Source organism: Oncorhynchus clarkii, chromosome 6, assembly GCF_045791955.1.
Source record: "Oncorhynchus clarkii lewisi isolate Uvic-CL-2024 chromosome 6, UVic_Ocla_1.0, whole genome shotgun sequence".
NCBI classification, from domain to species: Eukaryota; Metazoa; Chordata; class Actinopteri; order Salmoniformes; family Salmonidae; genus Oncorhynchus; species Oncorhynchus clarkii.
The window spans coordinates 58,503,689-58,516,525 of record NC_092152.1 but is presented as its reverse complement, the minus strand read 5'-3'; the positions used below and the strand labels follow the sequence as shown (position 1 = coordinate 58,516,525).

At 44.9% G+C, this 12,837-nt stretch overlaps 2 protein-coding genes across 5 annotated transcripts in view; both read left to right on the top strand.

Annotated features, from left to right (window-relative positions):
* The window catches only part of LOC139411351 (tumor protein p53-inducible nuclear protein 2), a 360,874-nt gene that overhangs the window by 164,250 nt on the left and 183,787 nt on the right, over positions 1 to 12,837 (top strand). The gene's annotated exons all lie outside the window — the stretch shown is intronic.
* The window catches only part of LOC139411350 (zinc finger protein 536-like), a 174,355-nt gene that overhangs the window by 8,612 nt on the left and 152,906 nt on the right, over positions 1 to 12,837 (top strand). For 3 of the 4 annotated variants that reach the window (XM_071157614.1, XM_071157612.1, XM_071157611.1), the window contains exon 2: positions 10,511 to 10,585. The gene's annotated coding sequence lies outside the window, so the exon portion shown is untranslated. Of the gene's footprint in view, positions 1 to 10,510; positions 10,586 to 11,107; positions 11,123 to 12,837 lie in introns of all 4 variants that reach the window. The other variant, XM_071157613.1, reaches the window with a different exon arrangement.

Sequence of the window (12,837 nt, the reverse complement as noted above, 5' to 3'; positions counted from 1 at the left end):
CCCCTGAGATGCACTAATTCCATATTACGCTTTTCCATTTATGCTAAAGTAAATATGTAGGCCTAAAGGTAAATTAGCATTCCCAGCTTTGAACACATGCTCTTTTGTGAAGGTTGGTGCTCGCTGGCCACATCTTCTGGTCAGCAGTGCCACAAGAGGGAGCAGGATGTATTTTTTTCCCTTCTTCTCGCAAGTATTAAATATACGTTTATTTGTATATTTATGAGATGCTCTGCTTGTCCAAAAGCTGGGAGGTACTCCCCCCCCCCCCCTGCTGCGAGTGTCACCAAAGAAGGGCTCTTTTTGAAGGCTCTGGGAACGTCTCTCATTCCACGAAGAAGGCCTTTAAAAAGAAGAGAGACACACACACACACACATCCAACCGCACACATGCACGCACACACACCCACCCATCCAACCGCACACATGCACGCACACACACCCACCTATCCAACCGCACACACACACGCACACTCATCCAACCGCACACATGCACACATGCACGCACACACACCCACCCACCCATCCAACCGCACGCACACGCGCGCACACACACACACACACACACACACACACACACACACACACACACACACACACACACACACAATCAGTAGTTCCCACCTGGTGTTTTAAGAGAAGGAGAACAGGCGTTGTGTGAGGAGATCTGTCAGTCCTGTGTGAACCACTTTAAAAACTGCAGCTCAAGGTGTGAGCTAAATAGTATTTACTTTGGGGAATTTGTCTTTATTTATCTGCGTTATTACCGAGGTGAATTTAAAAGGGCTTTTGGAGAGAATTCCCCTGGCACGTAGCTTCTTTTATACCCCTTTTAAGTGTTAAGATGTGCTCATACCCCTGCTGCAGCAAACCCTTAACAGATCTCCCGCAATTTCGGATGATTTTCCTAAATCAGCCTTTTTTTTCCCTCTTCCCGTATTTTGTTTTCTTCTTCTTTTTCTTTTTGATCGCGAGGCGTTGTTTTCTCCTCTCCCTTCTCCGTTTCATCTCTTTGTCATGTCGTTCACACCAATCGTTGTAATTGGGAGAAAGCTAAGTGGAAGTGCTGGGCCAGAGTCTTGTAGACTTTCTCCTGTTTTAGTAAATAGGACTGTCAGTGTGGCTCAGGCAGGAGCCGTGTGGGCAACACTATCCTCGCTCCACTCACAGGCCCATCCTCCACTAGAGTTTGTGATAAACAAAGGACTTTGAAGAAAACATGCTCCGCAAGAGAAACCAAGTTGTTTTGGAAGAAATCTCCACGTCCATGGTTACAGAACACAATGACGGGCTTAGAGAGTGAGTGGGAAAGAGTTCAACACATGAGGTTAGTCATCCACTCACTATGTGCCTCTAAAGTGGCCAAGCGACCACGGTTCCAAAGTTGAACGGAGCAACTTTGGTTTTGAGTTGAATCTCAGCTCACCCTGCCCTGCTCTCTGCACAAGGGGCCTCACAACCGGTCCCTTCATGCATTAGCCTCTCTGTGGTCAGGTGGGTTTCCGACAATTCTTTGTGTTGTCTTTCTAATGATTGGGTTGTACCCACAGACCTCCAATGGCCTGGCGTGAGGACCAATCACAAGTTTCTACAGTTCTTCACGCTGTCTTCCCCAACTAGCCACCTCATCATCTGGGACATTAAGCTAATGATGACCACACAGATGATGTCCTTGTTAGAGTGGTGAACTTGCCTGGTGTTGATAGTTATAGGCTTTCTATGTGGGGGGGGGCATCATCATTAGTGCAATGAAATATCTTCTCTGTTTAAATTTGCATGATGATGGTTCTGTGACCAGTCATCGTTAGATCAACCAGGCATAGCCTAGGTTGTAGAGAAGATTCATGTGTTATTCCCCCAACCCCGCCGTTTTGGGAGGTCTCTTAAAATGCTAACTTCAGCAACCCCCCCCCCCCCCAGTGGCGATCATGACTTTCTGGACCCATCCGTGTCAGCGCCGTCGGATTGGGAACGTTTTCCGGAGATTTGGGTGGAGTTATTTCTCTCTCTTTCTCTCTCTCACTTCCCTCTGATTGCTGTAGCCTCGGGGCTCTCCAGCACACACTAGATCCCTGTGATTATATTAATGGCCTCCCGCTCTGAGGCGGAGGCAAAGGACCCACAGGATAATGGGCGTCAGCGTGGAGCGGCGGGTAGGGAGATGGATCTCTGACCATCGGGTCGTAGGTTGAAAGGCTCAGGTGAGGGAAGCTGCTCTTGGTCCCCTTGGGCGGGGTGCTTAACGGGGAACGTGTTAGTGAGTGGATGCCCAGACTAGCTGGAGTTTAGCAACATGGGGAATCACATGTATGAAATCTGGAATGAACCGTAACAGTACAATTACTGTACTGTAGCTAGGTAATAGCAGACGTTGGCTATCGTTTTCGGAGCCGGCTGATTATAAGGTGCTTAGGTAATGTGGATCGGTGTTAGTCATTTTGCGTTCATGATAGCGACACAGTGGGATTTCATTTGGTCTGTGTGGTTTCCAATGGTATTTATCTTTAGCAGACGGTATGAGGACAGAACCCAAAGGTTTGTACACACTGTATGAATGTGTGTATATGTTTGTGTGCTACGCTGAAGCTGGTGCGTGATTTGTAGCTATAGTACAATGCCTGAGGAACTTTGATATGGGTCATGTAGCTGTAGCGTCCGTACTGTAGGCCCCAGGCCCTGGATCGTGTCCGGTGGGAGTCCCTCTCCTGCTGGGGAGCACATTTGATCTAGGCAAGGCCGGTACAAGCATGGAGCCGAGAGGGGTCAGGCCCGTCCTCACTCTCTTTTTCATCCAATTTCCCCGGCTGCAGGCGGCCGCTCTCCACGCTTTTGTTGTCAGAGGTAATCTGTGAAGGGATCTTAATTATGGAGGTTCGGCCTGTTTCTTTTTTTCTTTTTCTTTTTTTCTCACACGCTTTTAATCAAACAGCGTAGTTAGTTAGTAATGAGGATGAGGGAGGAACGGTGCATCTGCTTCCCCATGCTGCTGGTTGTCGGGAAAGAGGAACAGGAAGCGTAAAGAGAGGAGCGTCCCATTGTATTTATTATACCGTCACACTGTATCTATTTCGGACACGTCAACGATGCAACACATTTGTGATGGATGGCCTTCCCAAAGGATTGTCTCGTTTAATTCTCGAGAGAATTTGCACACGGAACTATTTGCACACGGACCAGTCCAAGAGTCAGAAGACCCTAACGGTCATAAAATGTTACCATTATTATATTCCAGAACCTGAACACAGTAAACATGACTTCAACCATGCAACATCACCATTCATGTTGTTGGAAAAGCAATGAAATGACTGACTGATTCCATGAATAAAGGGCTAAGTTGAAAAGACAAGAGGGAGGAGGTGGTGTGGGAGGATTGGGGGGGGATTGATGGGATGATCCAGAGAGATTAGATTGGAAACCCGGGTGGATCCGGAAAAGGTGACCACATGGAGGGAGGGCTGCATAATGAGCCCATTGGCAGATGCTAGAGAGTGGAGAACCTCGCCGGCCCCCAAGGTCAAACGGGGAGTCACATCCAGGTCACAGGAGGTTCAGAGGACTGCAGCCTCAGTTAGAGCACAGCGCACTGGAGGCTCAATGTTAACCGCTCAACAAAATCCTGCCTGACTGACGAGACAAGACTTCCGCGGACGCCTCCCTGTGTCTTGAGTGAACGTTCTCTAAAGCTATGTCTGTTTGTGGTAAACTAACGTTTGTGTGAATTAACCTTCGTGTGGATGTGACTAAGACAGTCTTTTTCGAGACCGTTACTACTCTGAACCTATTGGGATTTCCGTAAGGAGTAGTTCACCACCTGGGGGACTTTGATGATCTAAACTCTAAACCGTGTGTCGTGGTGGAACCCTTGTGCGACCAGTACCAGCGTAGAACTTGAGGGATGGAGGAAGGTCCGGTTTCCAGAGTTAGGCCTGGCTAATTTAGACAGGGTCACTATGCCAGGGACTGGGGTTAAACGGTGTGACTGTGGAGGTCAACAGTAATTAGCTTCCCGTATGACCCGCTGTGTGGGTGTGTGCGCGTGTGCACGTGGGCGTTAGACAGAGAGAGAGAGAGAAGGGTGGAGGCGGTGTGTGGGTATGTGTCTGTTGAAGAGTTTCAGGAGGGTGTTTGCGTGTGTGAGCGAAGGGGACAATTGCAGATAGCATCCGTTCTCTGGTGCTCTCTCTTATGATTGTGTGTCTCTTAAAGTCTTTCCAGTTCACCTCCATCTATGGCCAACTCACATCTTGTCCTTATACTATTAAAGGTCGCCGCCGTGCTTAAGGAAGACCGACAGATGGCTGTTTTCCTAAATCATGCTTTGAAGATGATTCTAGAAATCACCACCCACTATCCCGCTTCGGCTACAGTAGCTTACATTCTTACAGGCCTGTTTATCATGATGTCCTTGCGTGGGTTAAACCTGTCCCTGCCCTCTGTGTGTTCATTATTATTAAGACAAGACACTGATGGCAACATACAGTCAAATTGAACAACATTCTAAAAAAGAAATAGGTGGTTAACTGATACAAAAATACAGCAATTTCTTTCTCTGCTAACTCTTGTACGTGTACCCCCCCTTACGGTAACGTGTGCTCTTGTGCTTGGCTGAAAGTTGCTCATAACAGGATGTTAAATATATAGCAGTAAGAGAGAGGGGGGGGGGGGGGATAAGGGGGAGATTATGTCTGTGTGTTTCCACAATTTCTTGATGTATACACAATGTCAGGCAGCCATTGTCTCCTGGGTAAAGAATGATAGTTCAAATACCTACCATCTCTCCCCTGGTGCTCCAAATGCTTGGCTTTGAAGTTTTTATAATCCATCTGTCATCTTCGAGCAGGGAGGGCACATGTTCTGCACTGCTCAATTACACCATCTTCTTTTGCCAGCTACAATGAGACAGGAAGCAAATCATATGGGCGACCTAAAAGGGAGAGGAGAGGGAGAGGAATCGCTCGAAAATTCCGCATTCCCGGCGTTCTCACGCACTTGATTGTGTCCCTCTCTCTCATAACAGGAGAACAAAGTGTGTTTGTTGTGGGTGGAAAGCCTTAAAACGCTTCCTACTCTTACAATCATGAAGGATTTGATTGAATGCTTATTGTTTCAAGGACAGCGATTTCACAACTTTTTTTTGGGGGGGGGGGATCAAACTGTCACTATATTCCACTTAAGAGCACTAACCTTACCGCTTTGTAATCAAATTGTATTTGATATTAAGAGTCATCTGCTACAATAAATAAATGTGAGAGAGCGTGCATTTTGATGACGCCTTGTTCATTTCTTGCACACAGAATAGTATTTGTTGTCAGTTTGATGTACATTCTAATGAAGTTTTTTGCCGTGCATGGTGCTGAAATCATCTTTAATTGGAGAATGCTGTGTTGCAGTGCTTTAAAGCTTTACAACCGAGGAGCCTAGAACTTCCGATACCCTCTCTTCAACTGAAAAACAACAACAGCAGCAGTTGCAAATTAGACCTCAGAAATATTTCTCCTTTAGGAGAAAGAGGCTTTTCATAATTTTACCTTTAATACACAACACTGTTAGATCTCTCTGTCTTATTTCATATCTTCTCTGAAAAGCCACAAAGAAGTTTCAAAGAAGATGAAAGATTGTGTTGCGAAACTTAAAAAAAAAAATACATTTTACATTCTTTTGTTGCCTTTGAAACGTCAATATTTTGCCTGTAATTGTGTCATACTACGTTATGTATCTTCATTTATGGAGGAATAATACATTGGGCCTTTCTTCTTAAATAAAAGCAGCACCCATCTGCTTGTGGAGCCACTCCTGGTTGCCTGCTCCTCACAAAAACAATACTCGTCCTAATGACTTCCACATATTTTGAAATCTCCCTTTTGAAATTGGTCTTGGCAGATTATTTGCAGGTACTTGAGTTGCATCTGTTTGCAATTTTGCAATGTGGAAGACTTTAATGCAGCACTCGGTGAGAGCCGGAGCTATTTTAATCCCAGAGTAACACAGTCTGTCATTACAATTGCCTAGGTCCTACCCTGACCGGGTCCATCTCACCCAAGCTGGGTGAAAAACAAGACATTGGAGGGGTCAAGGTCAAGATCTCCGTGGGTCAGGTTTAGTGTGCCCTTCCTTTAGTGAAGCCCCACTGTCTGCCCTAATAACTGGTCAGTCCCCTTGCAGTGACACAGCCCTCTCCAATGAGATGGGTTCTTTATAAAAGAGGTGATTAGGAAACCAAAGCTGAACTCATTGTGACTTCAGTCCCTATTGTTTCTACCATGTGGCGAGCAGCTGACCGGCTTAAGACTTAAAAAAAAATATTTAAAAAATACATTATTATTTTTTCATTTTTTCATTCCCCCCTTTAAACTGTAATATTGTCCCGCCCAGGATATCAGGACATAACCAAGGCCGTCAAACTGTGATTGTATAGGTGGTTACAATTACATGAATTAGATTTCATCAGGGGTGTTTATTCAGTCGGACGATAAATGAAAAGACGAACTTTGAACTCTTTTCTTTGTTTTGTCTTTTTTTGTGTGTTCTTTTTGTTTTATTAGGAGCGAAGGGAGGGCGATACCAGAGGAGGAATTATGTTCAAAGTGTATGCCTTGCAACTTTTCCCCTGTTGGAAATGTTTATTTGAACAGTAAGCTCATGATTTGAATATTTGTAATCCATGCTTAAATTTACAGGCCAGATGAACTTTTTGGCACCGAATGGCAACCATAAGTAGGATTTTCTGAAAAGCTTTACAAAATTTGAAACCATTTGCATGGCTTAATATAATTTAGAGGCCAAAAAAAATGTGTTCTGTCTTATTACTTTATACATTTCAAATTGTCATTATTTTGTCCTCTCATTTTATGTGCATATGCTACTTTAGAACTCAGTTAGGTCGTTGAACGAATATATGAAGACTTCAAAAAATGCAGTGGCCCAGGCGCTGGAGTGGTTTTCCTCCATGTTCAATTCAAATGAGTTTACTCCATATTGACTTCTAATGCTGAAAGGCCACCCATCTTGTAGGCTGGGCGGTCGCTGAGCCGAGCAAAATGGAACGCTTTCTTAAATGATGCTAATCAGTCCGGAGGGGCCTGGCCTCCATCCTTCGTCAGTTTTCTGTAATTCAGATGTGCTGAGAACCTGAAATTAAACGTGTCAGTGTGTGTGCATGTGTGTATGTGCAGCAGGGGTGTGGGGGGTTAAGGAGAACCAAATGAGTGGATGGGAGAAATAACTGAAGCCGTGGCTTTCTCTTGGGCTCCACGTTGGTGAATGTCAAGATGATTTAGCTTCTTTTCTATTTGCCTGAAAAGTCCAACCCTCCTAAGATTGCAGGGGTTTCTGCTAGCCATTTGATGAAGGTACACTTCTTTTTGAGTCAATCGGAGCCTATAGGTAAAGCGTCAGTATGTGTGTGTGTTCTTGTATGTGTGTGTGTGCGGACGCCAGTTGGGCGAACAGCTGAACCATGGCGCAGCCCCCTGCCCCTCGTAGGCCTTGGCAGTTAGCGGTGTGAAAAAGCCCACTCTTTGAGGGCATTATATAGATTAATGTGGTGTGCCTGGGGCTTCCAGCGACACCTCACCAGGGAGGCCGTACGGTAGATCTGGGGGACTGACAGGCGTTAAGGGGGGACCAGGGAGGACTGGGGGGAGCAGAGCCCCGTCCTGGGGAAGGCAAACAGAGGCTTCTGGACTGGATATTGGGGGGATTGTGAGGGGCTTGTGTGACCTGCGATGGGCATCATCTGGCCCATGCGGCTCATTATAGACCCTGCTCTCCTCAGCCAAGCAGCTCCACTGTCTGGAGCTCTGTTTCAGCCAACTGAGACACTTCCTTACACACACACACACACACACACACACACACACACACACACACACACACACACACACACACACACACACACACACACACACACACACACACACACACACACACACACATTGACATAAGCATACATGCTAGTACACTCTCATCAGTGCATACTTACAGAGAACAAAGGACTGTACTATGTCACCTTGTATTCATTGTATTAAACAGAAGTATCCAATGAGAATGTTCTGGTATCAAATAGTCAACAAATGTTAGTCTGAACCGTGTATCAGATTATCACGCACACATGCACGCACGCACGCACACACACACACACACATACACGCACGCACGCATGCCTGCACACACACACACACACATACACACACACACACACACCGTATCCCTCTAAGATCTGTATGTGAACAACAGAGTACTAATCTTTCTAAGTTGGAATACAATCTTGCCTACTTAAACAGCACATGAAGAACAACAACGGTCCCATTGTTGTCTCTCTGGTGACTGTTAATGTTTCCGAATCTCTGATTTCATAACTTCACTTTCTATAGTGAAAATATGGAGATTTATTATCAGGATTTTACCACATTCCATTCAAGATTAGGCACATCTGGTTGTGTGTGTTTGATTTGGTTTATATCAAATTGTGTATACAGTATATACCTGGGAGACATGGATATGTGTGGGTCTCTATATCTGTCTAGCCGTGTGTGTGTGTGTGTGTGTGTGTGTGTGTGTGTGTGTGTGTGTGTGTGTGTGTGTGTGTGTGTGTGTGTGTGTGTGATTGTTCTAGCAGGAGCGCTCCTTAAATAACCTACTTTTGTCTGACAACAGCATTAGTTGTAGAGGTGCACATATGCAAAAAGCTATTTGGAAAGGCATCCTCGTTGCTGTCAGCTTTTATTATGCGGGAAGGTGTCATGTTTGTAACGAAGCTGAGTGCAGATGGCAGAGTGGAAGAAATGGATCACTAATTTTAACAATGATTAATGAACAGAGATGGGAAAATGAATTACATTGGACTATTGGAGGCAAGGAATATTTTCAGTTAAAATGTTAACTCCGTCTGCCAGGCTGGTGTAGTATTGGGATGGGGAATGGGTGGGTGTAGTAAAATCCACACTCGTCTGCTCTTGACTGCCATTCCCTTGCTTAAACTCTGCATGTGCTATACACATTATTTCCACCCCCTGTGTATCAAGCTAGTATTAAAATAACAATGTTTAACAGGGTAAATACAGCAAAGGTTATCCTGTCTAAAAAATGCTCTGTCTATACATTCTGGAGAACTAGTGAGGCAGAAGCTGCTTAAAGTCCTTCACCCCTTCCAAACTGTTGGTCATGGGCCTTTTTACCGTATGGCCCGAATCTCACACCATCGTTGACCACACCACTACCCCCTAGTATCAACTATTGGGTACGCCGTGACTGTTGAGCTGACTCTTTCTAAGACAGGAGAGGTGACCTACCCAACTCCCCAACTCAACCCTCTCACAAGAACATCTAAAAGTCCCCAGAGTAGCAAAGTCTCATCCACGACACACAGGAATCTGAGAACAGGAGTTTTCTCTCTCTGTTTCTTTACGTTGACATTGCTCCCCGGTCTTGCGTCTCTATCGAGGCTTGCAGGGTGGGCGGCTTGTGCAATCCAGCATAATAGATATATGTGAACTGTTTTGCATTTAATTAAGCTCCTGATGGGAAATACTTAAAGGAGAAAATAACGCAACTTCTGGAAACAATGTGAGTGTGCGCAGAGATCTCATGTTACCCGGCATATGCTAAGCACTCAGAAAACATACACATTGCCTTTGGTGAACAAGGTAGGGAAAATGCTCCTGGGAGCCAATTTAGAATGTGACTTAAGGCAAGTGTGCCTTTGTGTGTGTGTGTGTGTGTGTGTGTGTGTGTGTGTGTGTGTGTGTGTGTGTTTGTGTGTTTTCCTCTTGGTTTTACTATTGAAATAGTAGTGGTGATTAGAATTCCCTTTGCTGGCTCCTGGGGTGGCCTTCATTGAGAACCACATATGTGACCCTGCCCCAGCTTCATCCCCAGCTCCTGCCTCAGCTTCAGCCCCAGCTCCTGCCCCAGCTTCAGCCCCAGCTCCTGCCCCAGCTTCAGCCCCAGCTCTTGCCCCAGCCCCACTCACTCTGACTCGATGTGAGGCCTACACCCAAACCTACTCACTGGGTTACACAGCGCTTTAGAGGGAGGGCAGGGCATGTAGTTCACATAGCTTATGCCGATCTGATTATTTGTCTTGCGTGAAGCGGCAGGCCTTTTAAAAGTTGGATCGGGTAACATTCTGTGCGCTGAAGGTTTGTTTCACGTTTTGTAGCGTGTGTCGTTTTGGAGGACCTAGCCTCTGTTTTGACTATCAAACGGAAATGCAACCCTTCTCAGTCTTTTTTCCATACCATATGCCATGGACCACACCTGTTCTTACTGTCGTTATAACCACACTTTTGTTTCGTTTAGGCTTCTCTATGTAATGACTGTACTTGTGCTACTGTACTTATGCTACTGTGCCTGCAGTAGTTTGCAGAATTTTATGAAAAGGATCAAATGTTTGGAAAGTATTTACTGTAATGGGTATTTTGGTGTTGTTTTCTCTGTCGCTATTGTGCACTCTTGTCTAACTTCAATAGCATCGGCACTGAATTTCCTGGTTTGTCTGCTTTGTTTACAGGCGCTTGTCTTCCCCCCCTCTGCAAACCTGTCTGTGTTCTTCCTGAGCTACGTCGGTGAGGTGGCAGTACTGCAGGTATGGATCAGTGGCACCCCGATTGATCACGTAAAGAGCAGGATATTAAAGATGTCTGTCACACTCCCCCTCCTCTCTGGCATGGTTCTGGGGGGGAATTGAACAAGTGGATGTGAACTTTTCAGCTCAGCGCTGTCACCCCCCCTAATCAGGAAGTGAAATCTGTAGCACAGCACTCTCATTTAACTTTCCTAGACCCCCCCCCCCCCAAAAAAAAGAACAATTGCGCTGGAAGTAATGTGATTTCTAAATAAACGCCCGCCTGTCAAAAGCCGAGACGCATTTACTTCCCCAATGTAGCTCAAGGAGACAATTAGCAAACAGAGGTGACACGGTAAACAGGTGCACCCATTATTTCTGGAGCTGGTGGCGATATATCCCCATCTCTGAGACTGATGGTAGATCATGTGACATGGAGGGTGAAGGATCTGTCTGCATCAGGGCTCGGCTGACGGGGTCTGCCAGCAGTTTGCAATGTCCTCCTCACCATCATCTCAAAATATGTATTCTCTCTCTTCACAGTCACGATGCATATAGGTGAGATCACGTAACGTCCTCTATCTTTCTCACACACACACACACACATCTCTTTTCTCATCGCCCATTCTTTTCTCTTTCTCACTCTATACATCTCTTTTTCTTGGCTCTCCCTTTTCCTTGCCCACAATCCCTTCCCTGGAATTATTGACAAGACTTTCTTTTCTTTTAATTCATAGTAGACCCTCGTCCCAGTGAGAGAGGTCAAGCCAGTTTGTAAAAATGGATTGCTTGTAAAGTGCTAATCAATGGAAACCTTTTCTCTTGAAGCTGGGAAATTCTAGCTATAACATTTATTGAAAAAAATAAATATTCTCCTGTTTGAGCTTGAATTATATGACAGCTGTCTTATATACCCCGCGGGACTCCCAAGTCAAATTGTCAGACAGCCTTGATACACCAATGATGCTGTACTTTTTATCATTTGAAAATATAGATCTGCTTAGTTCATCGTGCGTATTTTTATTTGTAAACAGAGCAACTCAAAAGTATTTCAATCTTAGATGACATTGAATGACGTATTTCAAACATGTGTGCTATGTTGTAACAGTGTAATAGCCTTGGTAATTGTCGCCAGTGTTTTGGACAGCATTTGCATGCTGAGATGTATAAGTCAAATCTAAAATAGCGAGTCAGTCTTTTGGCTTGTGCGGCATCAGAGGTATGTGAGACAGATCTCAGTCATATTGGATCCATCACAAACACATGCTCTCTCTGACGCATTCTCACACTCATTCTCACACAAGGCACACATGCACGCAACCTTCAGGCTTTCTCCAAATGATATCGGGGCCATCACAAGTACAGGGACTAGCTACATAGGGGATTCCATACATACGTACCATACTTCTCAACTCACCTACTCTCTCCTCCAGTATGTGCTATTGACGTTCCATGGACATCATGTAAAAGAGGAATGTCGAGTCTATTTGAATCATGTAGGTACGCCGCCGAGACAGCAGAAGGGTTAGTTTATGGGTTAGCTTATAGCAGTTTGATCCGTATGAGGGGACTTTTCCCACCACAGCCTTTGGATGGATTCAGTTAGCTCAGCCTGCCACTGTTGTGAGAATACATCATGCTGTTATAAATAAGAAATGATTGGCATCCAAGGGACACATTTTGCCTCTGACACTTTGGATAAGAATTAGTTGAAGGAGCGACAGTCTTGATAAGGAGTTATAATGATAATAATTATTTAGCTTTTTTTATTGCAGGATAATTATTGAAGAGGGTCGTGTAGTCATCACTGTAATCAGTAAAGAAAAATGACAGAAAATCCACAGGGAAACAGATGGTACTTAGTTGTTTTTTGTGTTTAAAAAAAAAAAAAATTAAACTAGTACACTTAGTACCAGGCATAGGATGAGGAAAATCAAAAGGAAAAATGATCAAATTAAAATCTCTTCACCCTCAAAAAATAAATAAATAAATGAGATTCACATGCACAATTAGGACTTGTTGGTGTCCTTTGCCAAAGCCACCCAATCAACCCACAACACACTGTACCGATAGGAAGGGGAAAAAATGCACAAAAAGCCTTTCAACTCAAAGAGCGGTATTTAAACAGAAAACCCTGACCCCCTGACTTTGTCTATTAGCATAGAGTGTATTGCATTGGTCGTTCGCCCGCAATCGGCACGAATAAGGTCACCATTTGTTCGTTTCGCTCTTTTGGGATGCGCCTACGCAGCGTCCACCCGGACTTTCGCTGG